The sequence below is a fragment of the Lissotriton helveticus genome, chromosome 1_1 (assembly GCF_964261635.1).
Source record: "Lissotriton helveticus chromosome 1_1, aLisHel1.1, whole genome shotgun sequence".
NCBI classification, from domain to species: Eukaryota; Metazoa; Chordata; class Amphibia; order Caudata; family Salamandridae; genus Lissotriton; species Lissotriton helveticus.
Window position 1 is genome coordinate 174073373 of NC_136057.1, and position 17365 is coordinate 174090737.

Consider the following 17365-nt stretch of genomic DNA (forward strand, 5'->3'; position numbering starts at 1 on the left):
AGTGCTGGTAAAGCTACTAGTCGGCAGCAGTGCTGGTAAAGCTACTAGTTAGCAGCAGTGCTGGTAAAGCTACTAGTGAGCAGCAGTGCTAGTAAAGCTACTAGTGAGCAGCAGTGTTGGTAAAGCTACTAGTGAGAAGCAGTGCTGGTAAAGCTACTAGTGAGAAGCAGTGCTGGTAAAGCTACTAGTGAGCAGCAGTGCTTTTAAAGCTACTAGTGAGCAGTAGTGCTGGTACAGCTGCTAGTGAGCAGCAATGTTGGCAAAGCTACTAGTGAGCAGCAGTGCTGGTAACACTACTAGTCAGCAGCAGTGCTGGTAAAGCTATTAGTGAGCAGCAGTGCTGGTAAAGCTACTTAAGAGCTGCAGTGTTGGTAAAGCTACTAATGAGCAGCAGTGTTGGTGAAGCTACTAATGAGCAGCAATGTTGGTAAAGCTTTTGCAGCAGTGTTGGTAAAGCTACTAATGAGCAGCTGTGTTGGTAAAGCTACTAGTGAGCAGCAGTGTTGGTAAAGCTACTAATGAGCTGCAGTGTTTGCAAAGCTACTAATGAGCAGCAGTGCTGGTAACGCTACTAATGAGCAGCAGTGTTGGTAAAGCTACTAGTGAGCAGCAGTGCTGGTAAAGCTACTAGTGAGCAGCAGTGTTGGTAAAGCTACTAGTCCGCAGCTGTGCTGGCAAAGCTACTAGTGAGCAGCAGTGCTGGCAAAGCTACTAATGAGCAGCAGTGCTGGCGGTCTAGGGAAGAGCAGCAGTGTTGGTATAGCTTCTTGTGAGCAGTAGTGTTGGTAAAGCTACTAGTGAGCAGCAGTGTTGGTAATGCTACTAGTCGGCAGCAGTACTGGTAAAGCTACTAGTCGACAGCAGTGCAGGTAAAGCTTCTAGTGAGCAGCAGTGCTGGTAAAGCTACTAGTGAGCAGTAGTGTTGGTAAAGCTACTAGTTAGCAGCAGTGCTGGTAAAGCTACTAGTGAGCAGCAATGCTAGTAAAGCTACTAGTGAGCAGCAGTGTTGGTAAAGCTACTAGTGAGAAGCAGTGCTGGTAAAGCTACTAGTGAGAAGCAGTGCTGGTAAAGCTACTAGTGAGCAGCAGTGCTGGTAAAGCTACTAGTGAGCAGTAGTGCTGGTCCAGCTGCTAGTGAGCAGCAATGTTGGCAAAGCTACTAGTGAGCAGCAGTGCTGGTAACGCTACTAGTCAGCAGCAGTGCTGGTAAAGCTATTAGTGAGCAGCAGTGCTGGTAAAGCTACTTATGAGCTGCAGTGTTGGTGAAGCTACTAATGAGCAGCAATGTTGGTAAAGCTTTTGCAGCAGTGTTGGTAAAGCTACTAATGAGCAGCAGTGTTGGTAAAGCTACTAGTGAGCAGCAGTGTTGGTAAAGCTACTAATGAGCAGCAGTGTTTGCAAAGCTACTAATGAGCAGCAGTGCTGGTAACGCTACTAATGAGCAGCAGTGTTGGTAAAGCTACTAGTGAGCAGCAGTGCTGGTAAAGCTACTAGTGAGCAGCAGTGTTGGTAAAACTACTAGTGAGCAACAGTGCTGGCAAAGCTACTAATGAGCAGCAGTGCTGGCAAAGCTACTAATGAGCAGCAGTGTTGGCAAAGCTACTAATGAGCAGCAATGTTGGTAAAGCTTCTAGTGAGCAGCAGTGTTGGTAAAGCTACTAGTGAGCAGCAGTGTTGGTAACGCTATTGGTCAGCAGCAGTGCTGGTAAAGCTACTAGTGAGCAGCAGTGTTGGTAAAGCTACTAATGAGCAGCAGTGCTGGCAAAGCTACTAATGAGCAGCAGTGTTAGTAAAGCTACTTTTGAGCAGCAGTGCTGGCAAAGCTACTAATGAGCAGCAATGTTGGTAAAGCTACTAGTGGGCAACAGTGTTGGTAACGCTATTAGTCAGCAGCAGTGTTGATAAAGCTACTAGTCAGCAGCAGTGTTGGTAAAGCTACTAGTCAGTAGCAGTGCTGTAAAGCTACTAGTCAGCAGCCGTGCTGGTAAAGCTACTAGTCAGCAGCTGTGCTGGCAAAGCTATTAGTGAGCAGCAGTCCTGGCAAAGCTACTAGTGAGCAGCAGTGCTGGCAAAGCTACTAATGAGCAGCAGTGCTGGTGGTCTAGGGAAGAGCAGCAGTGTTGGTATAGCTTCTTGTGAGCAGTAGTGTTGGTAAAGCTACTAGTGAGCAGCAGTGTTGGTAATGCTACTAGTCGGCAGCAGTGCTGGTAAAGCTACTAGTCGGCAGCAGTGCTGGTAAAGCTACTAGTGAGCAGCAGTGCTGGTAAAGCTACTAGTGAGCAGTAGTGTTGGTAAAGCTACTAGTTAGCAGCAGCGCTGGTAAAGCTACTAGTGAGCAGCAGTGCTAGTAAAGCTACTAGTGAGCAGCAGTGTTGGTAAAGCTACTAGTGAGAAGCAGTGCTGGTAAAGCTACTAGTGAGAAGCAGTGCTGGTAAAGCTACTAGTGAGCAGCAGTGCTGGTAAAGCTACTAGTGAGCAGTAGTGCTGGTACAGCTGCTAGTGAGCAGCAATGTTGGCAAAGCTACTAGTCAGCAGCAGTGCTGGTAACGCTACTAGTCAGCAGCAGTGCTGGTAAAGCTATTAGTGAGCAGCAGTGCTGGTAAAGCTACTTATGAGCTGCAGTGTTGGTAAAGCTACTTATGAGCAGCAGTGTTAGTGAAGCTACTAATGAGCAGCAATGTTGGTAAAGCTTTTGCAGCAGTGTTGGTAAAGCTACTAATGAGCAGCAGTGTTGGTAAAGCTACTAGTGAGCAGCAGTGTTGGTAAAGCTACTAATGAGCAGCAGTGTTTGCAAAGCTACTAATGAGCAGCAGTGCTGGTAACGCTACTAATGAGCAGCAGTGTTGGTAAAGCTACTAGTGAGCAGCAGTGCTGGTAAAGCTACTAGTGAGCAGCAGTGTTGGTAAAGCTACTAGTGAGCAACAGTGCTGGCAAAGCTACTAATGAGCAGCAGTGCTGGCAAAGCTACTAATGAGCAGCAGTGTTGGCAAAGCTACTAATGAGCAGCAATGTTGGTAAAGCTTCTAGTGAGCAGCAGTGTTGGTAAAGCTACTAGTGAGCAGCAGTGTTGGTAACGCTATTGGTCAGCAGCAGTGCTGGTAAAGCTACTAGTGAGCAGCAGTGTTGGTAAAGCTACTAATGAGCAGCAGTGCTGGCAAAGCTACTAATGAGCAGCAGTGTTAGTAAAGCTACTTTTGAGCAGCAGTGCTGGCAAAGCTACTAATGAGCAGCAATGTTGGTAAAGCTACTAGTGGGCAACAGTGTTGGTAAGGCTATTAGTCAGCAGCAGTGTTGATAAAGCTACTAGTCAGCAGCAGTGTTGGTAAAGCTACTAGTCAGCAGCAGTGCTGTAAAGCTACTAGTCAGCAGCCGTGCTGGTAAAGCTACTAGTCAGCAGCTGTGCTGGCAAAGCTACTAGTGAGCAGCAGTGCTGGCAAAGCTACTAATGAGCAGCAGTGCTGGCGGTCTAGGGAAGAGCAGCAGTGTTGGTATAGTTTCTTGTGAGCAGTAGTGTTGGTAAAGCTACTAGTGAGCAGCAGTGTTGGTAATGCTACTAGTCGGCAGCAGTGCTGGTAAAGCTACTAGTCGGCAGCAGTGCTGGTAAAGCTACTAGTGAGCAGCAGTGCTGGTAAAGCTACTAGTGAGCAGTAGTGTTGGTAAAGCTACTAGTTAGCAGCAGTGCTGGTAAAGCTACTAGTGAGCAGCAGTGCTAGTAAAGCTACTAGTGAGCAGCAGTGTTGGTAAAGCTACTAGTGAGAAGCAGTGCTGGTAAAGCTACTAGTGAGAAGCAGTGCTGGTAAAGCTACTAGTGAGCAGCAGTGCTGGTAAAGCTACTAGTGAGCAGTAGTGCTGGTACAGCTGCTAGTGAGCAGCAATGTTGGCAAAGCTACTAGTGAGCAGCAGTGCTGGTAACGCTACTAGTCAGCAGCAGTGCTGGTAAAGCTATTAGTGAGCAGCAGTGCTGGTAAAGCTACTTATGAGCTGCAGTGTTGGTAAAGCTACTAATGAGCAGCAGTGTTGGTGAAGCTAGTAATGAGCAGCAATGTTGGTAAAGCTTTTGCAGCAGTGTTGGTAAAGCTACTAATGAGCAGCAGTGTTGGTAAAGCTACTAGTGAGCAGCAGTGTTGGTAAAGCTACTAATGAGCAGCAGTGTTTGCAAAGCTACTAATGAGCAGCAGTGCTGGTAAAGCTACTAGTGAGCAGCAGTGCTGGTAAAGCTACTAGTGAGCAGCAGTGTTGGTAAAGCTACTAGTCAGCAGCTGTGCTGGCAAAGCTACTAGTGAGCAGCAGTGCTGGCAAAGCTACTAATGAGCAGCAGTGCTGGCGGTCTAGGGAAGAGCAGCAGTGTTGGTATAGCTTCTTGTGAGCAGTAGTGTTGGTAAAGCTACTAGTGAGCAGCAGTGTTGGTAATGCTACTAGTCGGCAGCAGTGCTGGTAAAGCTACTAGTCGACACCAGTGCTGGTAAAGCTACTAGTGAGCAGCAGTGCTGGTAAAGCTACTAGTGAGCAGTAGTGTTGGTAAAGCTACTAGTTAGCAGCAGTGCTGGTAAAGCTACTAGTGAGCAGCAGTGCTAGTAAAGCTACTAGTGAGCAGCAGTGTTGGTAAAGCTACTAGTGAGAAGCAGTGCTGGTAAAGCTATTAGTGAGAAGCAGTGCTGGTAAAGCTACTAGTGAGCAGCAGTGCTGGTAAAGCTACTAGTGAGCAGTAGTGCTGGTACAGCTGCTAGTGAGCAGCAATGTTGGCAAAGCTACTAGTGAGCAGCAGTGCTGGTAATGCTACTAGTCAGCAGCAGTGCTGGTAACGCTATTAGTGAGCAGCAGTTCTGGTAAAGCTACTTATGAGCTGCAGTGTTGGTAAAGCTACTAATGAGCAGCAGTGTTGGTGAAGCTACTAATGAGCAGCAATGTTGGTAAAGCTTTTGCAGCAGTGTTGGTAAAGCTACTAATGAGCAGCAGTGTTGGTAAAGCTACTAGTGAGCAGCAGTGTTGGTAAAGCTACTAATGAGCAGCAGTGTTTGCAAAGCTACTAATGAGCAGCAGTGCTGGTAACGCTACTAATGAGCAGCAGTGTTGGTAAAGCTACTAGTGAGCAGCAGTGCTGGTAAAGCTACTAGTGAGCAGCAGTGTTGGTAAAGCTACTAGTGAGCAGCAGTGTTGGTAAAGCTACTAGTGAGCAGCAGTGTTGGTAAAGCTACTAGTGAGCAGCAGTGTTGGTAAAGCTATAGTGAGCAGCAGTGTTGGTAAAGCTACTAGTGAGCAGCAGTGTTGGTAAAGCTACTAGTGAGCAGCAGTGTTGGTAATGCTACTAGTGAGCAGCAGTGCTTGTAAAGCTACTAGTGAGCAGCAGTGCTGGTAACGCTACTAATGAGCAGCAGTGTTGGTAAAGCTTCTAGTGAGCAGCAGTGTTGGTAAAGCTACTAGTGATCAGCAGTGCTGGTAAAGCTACTAGTGAGCAGCAGGGCTGGTGAAGCTACTAGTGAGCAGCAGTGTTGGTAAAGCTACTAGTGAGCAGCAGTGTTGGTAAAGCTACTAGTGAGCAGTAGTGCTGGTATAGCTACTAGAGAGCAGCAGTGCTGGCAAAGCTACCAATGAACAGCAGTGTTGGTAAAGCTTCTAGTGAGCAGCAGTGTTGGTAAAGCTACTAGTGACCCGCAGTGTTTGTAAAGCTACTAGTGAGCAGCAGTGTTGGTAAAGCTACTAATGAGCAGCAGTGCTGGAAAACCTACTAGTGAGCAGCAGTGTTGGTAAAGCTACTAGTGAGCAGCAGTGCTGGTAAAGCTACTAGTGAGCAGCAGTGCTGGTAAAGCTACTAGTGAGCAGCAGTGCTGGTAAAGCTACTGGTGAGCAGTAGTGCTGGTATAGCTACTAGTGTGAGCAGCAGTGCTGGTAAAGCTACTAATGAGCAGCATTGTTGGTAAAGCTACTAATGAGCAGCAGTGTTGGTAAAGCCACTAGTTAGCAGCAGTGCTGGTAAAGCTATAGTGAGCAGTAGTGCTGGTATAGCCAGTCAAAAGGCTTTATTTCGATAAAAAGTTATCATAAAAGCAAGACAAAAATCACAGTGGATCAATTAAAAACAAACATGGACATTCAGTAAAAATGTAACTTATTTAAAAAAGTTATGAAAAAAGCAATGCAACAGGTAGTCAGTATGTTAGAAAATGTAAACAGTCAATATTAAGCTTTTAGTTCATTTGGTGTTTTAGTTTTGCCAATTTGCAAAGCAGTTCATAAGAGAGTTTGTTTAAACAGTGAATTAAAAATAAGATTAAACAGACAATTTTAGCCTTTTAGCTCGAATGGACCAAGCCCAAGATAAAAATTTAGCTATAGCACAAACATAGGTTGCACGGCTGTCGGACATTAATATCCTGATTGCAGCCGCGTGGCTCCTAGTGCCCAGCTGCCGACATAAGTTTTTGAGCCAGACCCTCCTGGGTATTGTATACTCTCTGCACTCAAACATAAAATGTGCCAATGACTCTGGTTTGTCTAGGCATGCGGGGCAAAGCTCTGTAGTTTGTGCACGAGCTTTCCAGCGGCAAGTAAAAGAATAGAGGGGAAGAGTTCCTATTCTGAATCTAAAATACAAAGCCCTATCAAAAGGTTTTTCAATGATGTCAAGGTACACTTCCCGTTTAGGTTGATCTTTAAACTTCAGGAAGTCCTCCGTGAGTCTGCCCGTAGTGGAGCTAGTGTTTCTCTTGGAAAAGATCCAGTCCCAATAGATTTTATTAAGAACTAGCTTCGGGGGTGAGGTTCTATTTGTCCATGCTTCATTCAGGCCCAAGTTTACTAGCAGCGTCTTCATGTCCCTTAACCATTTAATTTTGTGCCACCCTGGTAGAGACATAATTTCTGCTAGGCCTTGCGCATATCTGCTGAGTTCCTCCACATGCCACAGGCGTGCCCAAAGTAGCAGTGGACGAAATTTTGCGAGGTCATCAATTGGGTGGCAGCCTAGATCCAGCATTAGCAGAACTGTTGGAGTGCCTTGCGGGAGAGACATAATCGCTCTACAAAATTTCCTCTCTGATCCTGGCAAAGCATCTGTAATGGATGACCCCCATAGTTCGGCCCCATAGAGGGCAGAGCTAACCCCTTTGGCCGAATAGATCTCAAGGACAGTAGCTATTGGTCTTATTATACAGGAGCGTTGTTCTTTCAGAAGAGCTCCTGTGATCCTTTTATGAGATAGCAGCATTTTGTCCAGGTGAGGGGTCCAATCCATTTTGTGAGAAAGGCGTATCCCAAGGTAGTCAAAGACTTCTACCCTCTCCAAGAGTTCAGCATTCAGGGTAGGAGGGCGGGCTTGTTTTTTGGGAGGGTTCAACACAAGGTATTTAGTTTTACTTGTGTTGATTACCAGGCCGCGTTTGGTGCAAAAGGATTGGAAGTTGTCTAGGAGCCTTTGAAGTCCTATGGGGGTTTTAGAAATTAAGAGCGTATCATCCGCGAAGAGGAGGGTTGGTATGCGTTCGCCAGCCAGGGATGGTTCATCTGAGGGATGTTTCCGAAGATGCTCAACCACCCCATTGATGTAGAGGGAAAAAAGGGTGGGAGCTAACACACATCCCTGGCGGACACCTCTCTCAACCGGGATACTATTTGTTTTTTCCCCCCCAGGGCCCCACCTAACCTGAGCAAAGTTAGCTTGATGTAACCTAACAAGTAGGGATAACAAGTAGTGGGGCAGCCCCATATCAGCCAGTACGGTCCAAAGGGTCTCCCTAGGTACAAGGTCAAAGGCAGTCTTTAAATCGATGAACGCGAGATAAAGACTGCCCCTACCTATGACCACAACTTTCCAATACACCATCATGAGTCTAAACGCTTGTTCAACTGTCCCAGTGCCCACTCTAAAGCCCGCCTGATAGTCAGAAAGGATTTTGTTTTCCTCTATCCAGTGTAATATTCTAACCAACAAAACCTTGCCGACTACTTTTTGACTAGTATCTAACAGGCTAATGGGCCTATAATTAGATGGATCGTCTCTAGGGCCTTTTTTATAGATCGGGACCACCTCAGCCCCTTTCCATGAGGAGGGTATAGGGGCGCCCCTACAGATGGCAACAAGTAGAGAGTGGATCAGTTTCCCCCATTTCATGGTGTCGGATTTCAAGAGGTCACCGGGGATACCGTCCGGACCAGCCGCTTTTTGGGGAATAATGGTGCTTATTGCATAGACCACTTCTTTGATTGTAAAATCAAAGTCATTAGGCTGAAAGACCCAAATTGGGGTGGTCAATAGTGGAGCCTCCAGCCCTTCATCAGGGTCACAAAGAACAGTAGGAATAATATAATCATCTTGTCGGGTATATAGCTTTGAGAAGTGTTGGACCCACGCCTGACTTGGGATGTTGCAAGTTATCAGGTTACTATCTGGCCTATTACGAGCTCTAATAGTATCCCAAAACCATTTAGAATCTTTCTTAGAGCTAGCTTCTTTGAGGGTAGACCAATAGGCCTCTTCCCACTCCTTTTTTGCTAGCCCCAGTGTTCTCTTGTGTTCTTTCCTGGCTATCTGTATCAGGGGTTGGGACTTGCCCTTGACGGCCTCAATTAATCTGGTCTTGGCTTTCCTGCATGCTACAGTGTACCAATCATGTGCCCCTTTAGGTTTGTTCTGGGACATATTCTTCCCCGTAGTGTCCTTTACCCAGAAAACTTCTCCTATAGCCTTAACAGCTGCCTCAAAAATAGGTGTTGCCCTATCAGCTACCGTGGTTAAATCAATGGTATTGATCTCAGCTTGTGAGGCTATAAGAACCTCTTCTATGGTAGAAAGTTTGTCAGCATTGCTGGCAACTTTGTTCCACTTTAGGCGTCTCCCACAGGAGGAGACAGTGACCCTATGTCTGCATTTAGATGGTGCTAACAATACTCCATTGGACCAGGGATTCGTGATGGTTAAGGAGAGCGAATTATGGTCGCTCTCCACAGTCGGTATAATTACCATATCTTCAACCGAACTCCAGAGCCCCAAGTCCAGCAGAATATAGTCAATCCTTGAGGTATGACCAACCCTGTTGAACGTTGGGGTGCCCATCCGGTCAGAAGATGTACGGCCATTGGTGGCTCTTAGCCCAAACTCCAAGGTCAGTGCATTTAACTGCACTGCACTACGAGTCCACCGTTTGATCGGAGGGATGGAAAGTGAGGGAATGCCCCATCTGATATCTTCCTCACCTAAGTCAGGGATTCCTTCCAGGGGGAGAGGCTCATATGTGCAGTTAAAATCACCTGCTACTAGGGTGTGGTCAGCTTCTTTATAGTCCCTAAGTTGCACCTCAAGATCAGAGATTACAGACGAGGTGCACCCATTTTTAGTGCCTCTAGCATAGACGTTGTAAAGATCTAAAGTCAAACCTTTGCGGTGGTTAGACAGAGAAATACCCAAGATGTCTGGGTTATTTGTCTGCTTAGAGGTTATCCGACAATTAAGGGAGACGCTTACCCAAATAATGAGCCCCCCGAGGGACGCCCCTTCCCTTGCCTGGGTTTTTCTGCTGGAACAAAATAGGTGACAAACCCAACTCGATGGAGTGGCTCAGTGCTCCAGGTCTCCTGAAACACACATATCTTGTGTGCTTCAACCAAATCACTCCACTCAGGCAGGCCCAATTTCCTGTGGATCCCCGCGAGATTCCAACTGAGAATTTGTATTTTATCCTTAATGGTTTCTCCTCTAATACCATTGGTATCTCTAGGGTTGTGGGGAACTATACTGGCTCTATCTAGAGCAGAAGGCGTTGACTTTGTCAGGCTGGTACCCACCACAATTGGGGGATTAGGGCATAAGGGGTGAGATGTGACCGGAGGAGCCTCCTCCTCACCCCTATTGATATCGAAATGTGAGGAGGAAGCTTTGTCAAAATTGAGTCAGTCAACTTCATCCAGTGCACAGAATCTATTCCAGTGGGCAAACTGGGAAACAAAAGGGTCAAATGGAGGAGGTAGTCCATGCCATGGTTGCTGCCACTGGTGAGTAATATGGTGTGGAGCATGCGTATACCCTCTATTAATTGGAAAGCTGAATCTAGGGGGATTTTGTCTTGGAGGCATAGGTAAGAAATAAGACAGGGGGAGTGGATTAATTTGAGTAGCAGGTCCACTAGAGGGCGCATTACATATATAATTCGCCACCCCAATGTCCCTGAATTTAACAGTAATGACATCCCCTGCTATGGTCTTAGTATTCCGACCCACCCACTCGCCTCTACGCACCGTAAGAATTTCACCACTCATATGGATGGGCAGAGGTTTATGCAACTGAAGCCACTGGGCACATTTGTTTCTCAATTCAGTGAAGGTTTCTCTTCTACCCTCCTTCAGTGGGGGTACACCCGTCAAAACAACCACAAAGGGGGAAACTTCCGGTGGTAAATTGATTGTTTTGAAACGAGCCGGCCTTGACCTTGGATCCTGGGACTTATTAGAAGAAGAAATTGATGTTGGGTTAGCATCCAAGCCATTAGGTCCCTTTGCTGGCTGATTGCTCGCTTTTTTTAGTCCAAGAGATGTCTGCATCTCCGGGGTGGTACCAGTCACGCTAAGGGTTGAGGGAGATACAACAGATTTGCCCCCTGGTTGAATCGAGTGTTGTAATATTGTTCCTAAGTTGTCTGTTGAGTTTTTGGCCTTAGTGGAAGAGTCTCTCGAAGGCTTGCTACCGGATGTATTAGCCAGAGGCACATCTTTTGTTTTCCCGTGCGTCTGGGTAGGCACATTCCCACTTGCCATGTTAGCCCATTTTGTATTAATTAACGACGTCAGTCTATCAATTTTGGATATTAAGGGCTTAATTTGAGCCGCTATCGTAGCTTCAAGGTCCGATTTCAGATCTATTACCATATTTTCGACCCAGCAAGGTATGCCTGATGCAGAGTTAGGGGTAGGTGAAACAAGGTTGTGATTCCTCATTTTTGTTTTAGACTTTCCCTTAATCTTGGACACGTTATTAGCAGAACCTGAGTTCCCTAGTTCTGGTGATGCAGGAATTGCTCCTACCCTTGATACTTGTGGATGTGTATCTGCAATTAGCTCTGGCTTATCGAGTGATTGGCAGGCTTCTAGGTCTGGAGTGGCCTCAAGATCAACATATGACGGGTCAGAGTCTGAGTGAGTTACCGATAGATCGACTGCATTAGGGACTGTATGTGTGCCAGCAGCAGGCGGAGGCAAGGGGAGGGAGCAATTAGTTAGGGGTTGCTGGGTAGGTGAGCTTACAGTTGCTAGATGTCCCAGGGACGAGCGTTTGGCATTCATAAGGTCCAGAGATACCCGTTTTTCCAGCAAAATAATGCTATGGTCAATTGTCTCATTAACCCGGGAAATAAATTGGTCTATAGGCCCAATGACCTGTGCTACGGCCATTGCTTTTTTGGTATTACTTCTAGTTCTACCATGCATGGTAGACATTTGTGGAGGCCTATGGACTAAGTGGTACCAGTAAAGACAGATGGAACCAAGGGGGGTGGCCCGGTCCGGTCTCTACCGGGCGCTAACGGGCAACAACGGGCCCGCCCTTTGCCCGGGCTTCGCCCCGGGCTGCGACCCGCGCGCGTCCCGCGATGCGCGTTAGTGCCCTTGGTTAAATTCCTGTAGAGTGAGAGGGGGCGTGGCACTGGGAGGGGGCGCGGCTCCCGCGGGAAGAGGCAACAGCTGATGGAACTAGACGCTGAGCCTCGCAGTCCCGGGGCCGCGCCTCTCGTCTCCTCTGCGGCCTCGCCGGTGTTTCTTCTCCACTTCTCACAGGGCACAAGGGCTGGAACACTGGAAGGATCTCAAGCTACTCCTGTAGCGTCAGGCAAAGGTTTGTGAAAGACAACCTCAAGGCGAGCGGCTCCCGCGAAGCGGGGGCCGCGAGAGGTTATGAGCAAGCTGGTGGGGGCGTGGCACTGGGAGGGAGCGCGGCTCCCGCGGGAAGAGGCAACAGCTGATGGAACTAGACGCTGAGCCTCGCAGTCCCGGGGCCGCGCCTCTCGTCTGCTCTGCGGCCTCGCCGGTGTTTCTTCTCCACTTCTCACAGGGCACAAGGGCTGGAACACTGGAAGGATCTCAAGCTACTCCTGTAGCGTCAGGCAAAGGTTTGTGAAAGACAACCTCAAGGCGAGCGGCTGGTATATCTACTAGGGAGCAGCAGTGCTGGTAAGGCTACTAGTGAGCAGCAGTGTTAGTGAAGTTACTAGTTAGCAGCAGTGTTGGTAAAGCTACTAGTGAGCAGTAGTGCTGGTAAAGCTACTAGTGAGCAGCAGTGCTGGCAAAGCTACTAGTGAGCAGCAGTGTTGGTAAAGCTATAGTGAGCAGCAGTGTTGGTAAAGCTACTAGTGAGAAGCAGTGCTGGTAAAGCTATAGTGAGCAGCAGTGCTGGTAAAGCTACTTGTGAGCAGCAGTGTTGGTAAAGCTATAGTGAGCAGCAGTGCTGGTAAATCTACTAGAGAGCAGCAGTGCTGGCAAAGCTACTAGTGAGCAGCAGTGTTGGTAAAGCTATAGTGAGCAGCAGTGTGGGTAAAGCTACTAGTGAGAAGCAGTGCTGGTAAAGCTATAGTGAGCAGCAGTGCTGGTAAAGCTACTAGTGAGCAGCAGTGTTGGTAAAGCTATAGTGAGCAGCAGTGCTGGTAAAGCTATAGTGAGCAGCAGTGCTGGTAAAGCTACTAGTGAGCAGCAGTGTTGGTAAAGCTATAGTGAGCAGCAGTGCTGGTAAAGCGACTAGTGAGCAGCAGTGTTGGTAAAGCTATAGTGAGCAGCAGTGCTGGTAAATCTACTAGAGAGCAGCAGTGCTGGTGTGAACCTGGATGTTGTGTTGGCCCTGTTGCCAGATACTGTGAGTGCAAGGTTTCACTCTGCTTGAAAGGGGCTAATGGATCTCTCTCTCTCTCGGGCACCTTGCACCAAGGGAGAACAGCCTTGTAGTACTAAAAGCTGTGAAATGCATACAATTGATTACACACTTTTAAACCTTTGCTGTTCCGTGTCAGCAAAGGACCTTTTTGGAACAGGAGGAGTCCAAGACCGGTTCACACTATCTGCTACGTGCTCCTGTCTTGCTGCGAGGAGGGTTTACTTGGATAAGAGGGTGCAATTCACGTTTCATTGACCGTTCAGTGCCTCTCTCTGCTTAACAAATACTCTAACATATCAAAGAAAGCCTGCGTAGATTCACTCTTGTCCTTGTGAAAGAAAGTTTGGCCTGAAGTGGCACCTGCCTTCCTCCAAGTGTCTCCTGAAGCAGGATACATGTTGTTCCCTTGCAGCCAGCGGTGACACTTTGTGTGGACAGGAGACTGTGCTTCCCAGCCTGTAAAGATGCTCATCAGGAACCGGACTCTGCCTCAAAGCCAGGACCTGGACAAGAATGCACCCTTTTGCTGTGGCTCTGACAAGCGACAAGGAGTCCATGGCATCTGATTGAGGCCAGCATGCACGTCATCTTGATGGGCCATTAGCACCTTGCAGCTCACTGATCTGTACCTACTTAAGCACATCCAAGCTACCTTCAAAGATCATTTCTGTGTGGCAAGTGTGACAAGCCTACCTTGTTCCCCACTGACCTTGAACCCTACATGACCATCAAAGCCTGTATCTGCCAGCTTCTACTCTTGGAAGCAAACGTCCCCATTGGCGGTGGGGAAGTGTTAAGTTTGCTCTAGCCAGTCACACAGATTTCAGAATCCTTTATTTTGTTTCTTTAGCTCTTACAGTGTCAGATACTGAACTTGCGGAAGAACATTATAATAAATCTCGGATCCCCACCCCCAGCTGATGATCTGGTCCAGTGTGTCCACTTGGGACTTTGAGACTTGTGGATGTCTCACCAACAGAAAACCTTTACTGGGATTGGCCAATTTTGAGAAAGGTGGTTATGAATTTAGAGTCCCCTAAGGAACGTACTTTCAGTGTGTGTCCAACTCCAGTACCAGTTGTCCCTTCTGCACTAGTCCACCCTGAATTGGGTCCTGTGCGCCAGACACTGACTACCTGGTTGCTCGACAATCAAGACATTGGCTCACTGCACACTAAGTACCTAATTTGTGGGTGATACTCCTGTTCTTTTGAGTGGTTTAATTATGGGATTGTTTTTGTTGAATTCCCAGCTACAAAGACACAAACCCATTGATTTGGCAAGCCTTCCATTGAGGATAATTGAGAAACCGACGTCTAGGACAAATTTATCCTAGCAAACGTTATATATATATATTTTTTTGGGGGTGGGGGCATATTTTATTGATTTTTATGGCTACCTGCGCAAGGTGTATGAACTTCATGCAACTTCTCGACATTCATAGCAGTTGTCATTTATCGACTTTTTTGGTCTAGTTCCTCGAGTGCTTCCGGCATCAGCAAAATTCCACTGTACATGCGCTCTATTATAAAACAATTCTCTAATTATGCCTATACCTCTACATATGTTCAGTCTTGGTTGTGCATCTACGTGGTGTATTCGTGAGTGATTTGGTAGACCCACCATCTTCTTAACTATGTTATCACCTCCGCATCTAATTATTGCTCTGCACCGCGGTGTAGCTCCAGGGGTATATTTCTAAAAGTGGCCCATCTGGCCCATATTTTGGCATGTTTTTGTGGACATCCCTGGGCGATGAAGACTGGGAGTTCCAGTTCCATAATAAAATCCAATCCTGCTTTCCATAGCTCCACTCGGGGTGGGTCTCTGCCTTCCATAGTTTTGCGATATCTCGCTTTGCTAGGGCGAGACCTAGGAACAGCAGATGCCTTGTAACCCAATTTAATCCAATAGTGTCAGAGCTATGCAATAGTGTTAGTTTTGGAGATCTCTGTAAGTCCCAAGCTAGCACCTCAGTCAGACAGTTTAATACCCAACGTCAAAAACGTTCAAGAACTGAACACGACCATACCGTACCGTCTTCTACATGACATTGAAAACAAAGCGGAGACTAGACCAGCCCCGCCCTCCATAGCCAGTGTCTGGTATAATACACTCTATGTAGATATTTCACATGGATTAGGTGCAGTCTGATCGAGACTGCGGCCCGCTCTGCGACTGGAGCTCCTCCACCCAGTCATCACCATCAAACGGACCAATATCAGCTTCCCACGCTGCATTTAGGGAGTCTAATGTTCTGGGGCTATTGGTGACCAGGGTGTGGTATATTTTGGAGATCTTATGGGCCCCTAAATTCCCCATTAATAGTTTGCCTACTAATGGGTTTAAATTCTGGGTTGGTAGTCAAGTCCCTGATATATGGGTGAAGAGCATGCCGTAGTTGTAAAAATGTTTAGAATTGTGTCTGGGTCATTGAGAATTTTTTGCGGAGGCCTTCGAATGATTTTAAAACCGCTCCCTTCATGACATCTCCAAGGGTAGAGATTCCAATTTGATCCCTGGAGATACATGACTTGTGGGAGCCGACAAGTCTGCCACAGCGGAGTGGCCTCCGTTAGGCACCCCCACCACCAAATTCTATTGAGGGTCCGCCTCCAAGTCATGATCACCACTCTCGTCGACGTGGAAAGATCTTTAGGGTCAGTCCTACTATAGAGGAATGAGTGTAAAGAAAGCTCCCCCATGATTCATTGTTCTAGTCTATATGCCGGATCCTCTTTGGATCCATACCACCATTCTTTCAGTATTTGCAAGTGTGCAGCGGCATGGTAGGACTGCATGTCTGCTGCAACTATACCACCGCAATAGGTGGATTGTATGCATATACGTAGGGCCACCCTGACCACACCACCTCCCCTCAAGAAGTGACACAGCATTGCATCGACCTGGCGAAACCATGCCACGGGGACTGAATATGGGTAAGATAGTAGTTGGTACAAAAGTTTGGGCAGGGAAACCATCTTAAAGATAGCCGATCTTCCGTATATTGACAGAGGAAGTCTCGACATATGTTTAATCTCACTCTTCACCTGGTTGATTATTGCCACGATATTACGTTCCCAGGCCATGATTTGATTATCCGATATGTAAACTCCCAGATATTGAAAGCCATTCGTCACCATCGTAAGTTGTTTCAACCACCGACTACGTCCCATTGATCCCCGTAGCGGCCATAGCTATGATTTAGATACATTCATATATAAAAACCAGAGGTTTCCCCAAACACCTGCATGATTTGTAGTATTCTGGGGCCAGATTGATGTGGCTCTGTCATAAAGAACAGGATGTAATCTGCATATAAGGCAATGCGGTCAGAAATAAGCATTATATATTTTAGTATCGTGGCTGACTCCTCTGCTCTATGCAATGACTTTAGTGAACACAACCTGTAGTAAACCTGCAACTTCACAAAGCCCACTGCCCAGATGTTCCCATTGTAGTGCCCCCTACCATTCATCACTATACTCAGGGATCATTGCACTGCCTTCAAGCTTTGAATGCCGGATAGGTCCTACACCGCCACCATTAGAGACCTAGAAGACCAAGGCCAAAAAGACGTCCAGCAAAACACCTAACAAGGTCTCAAACTTTTTTGCACCGGCGGACAAGCGCCCCTTGCCGAACCCTGCGGAGGTAGCTGTCAACATGGCCCTGACTAAAGACGTTTTTTTCTGAGCATGTTTAGGGATTTTAAGACAAAACTTTAGAAAGGTCCTCAGCCAAGACATCCAGTAACTGTTTATAATCATGTAACTTTTACTGAACTACCTACCCCCTACCCCTCCCCGCTCTACTCCTCTCCACTTTCCTGCTACTGATTTCTGCCCTTACCTGTCCTGGCCCTAGTCCCCACCCTGTTTACCTGTGAATTTTCCCGCGTCATTTGAGAGCTAGCTATCCTGTTAGATGCCCAATGGAGCTACCTGGTTTAGCTATAGGGGAGAAAGGTCGGGGATTCCCTCCTTGGACGTCACCTACCCAGTCGGTCTTTAGCCAGACTTCCTTTCGTCTCTCCTGTCATCTCCGTTCCCACTTCCTCCCTCTATTTATTATCTCTACTTCTCTCAATGTATTGAGACTAAACTTTTCTGTCTGATGCCCGATGGAACTACCTGGTTTAGCTATAGGGGAGATGGGCCGTGGACTCTCTCCTTGGTAGTCACCTACCCTGTCGGCCTTCAGACAGTTTTCATTTCGTCTCTCCTTGTTGTCTCTTCCCCTATCCTCCCTTTCTCACCTTCCATGTCCCCTCCGTTCTACGCTCTATTTATTTTGTGATCCATGTTCCTTAAATTGTTTCTTATGGAGACCTAGCTATTTGGCCAAAGCCAGATGGATCTACCTGATAGCTATAGAAAAGATGGGTTTTGGGACTCCCCCTCGACCGTCACCTACCTAACCGGTCTTTGGGCAGACTTTCCTTCGTCTTTCGGCCGTATCTCCCTCCCATCCTGTTTTTCTGCGAACCTCTTCCATCTACACCTGAGACCGAACTACTTTG

General features: G+C 47.2%; 1 protein-coding gene across 1 annotated transcript in view; it reads left to right on the forward strand.

The window, feature by feature from the left end:
• Positions 1-17365, forward strand: part of IPO13 (importin 13) — a 651059-nt gene that overhangs the window by 283632 nt on the left and 350062 nt on the right. The gene's annotated exons all lie outside the window — the stretch shown is intronic.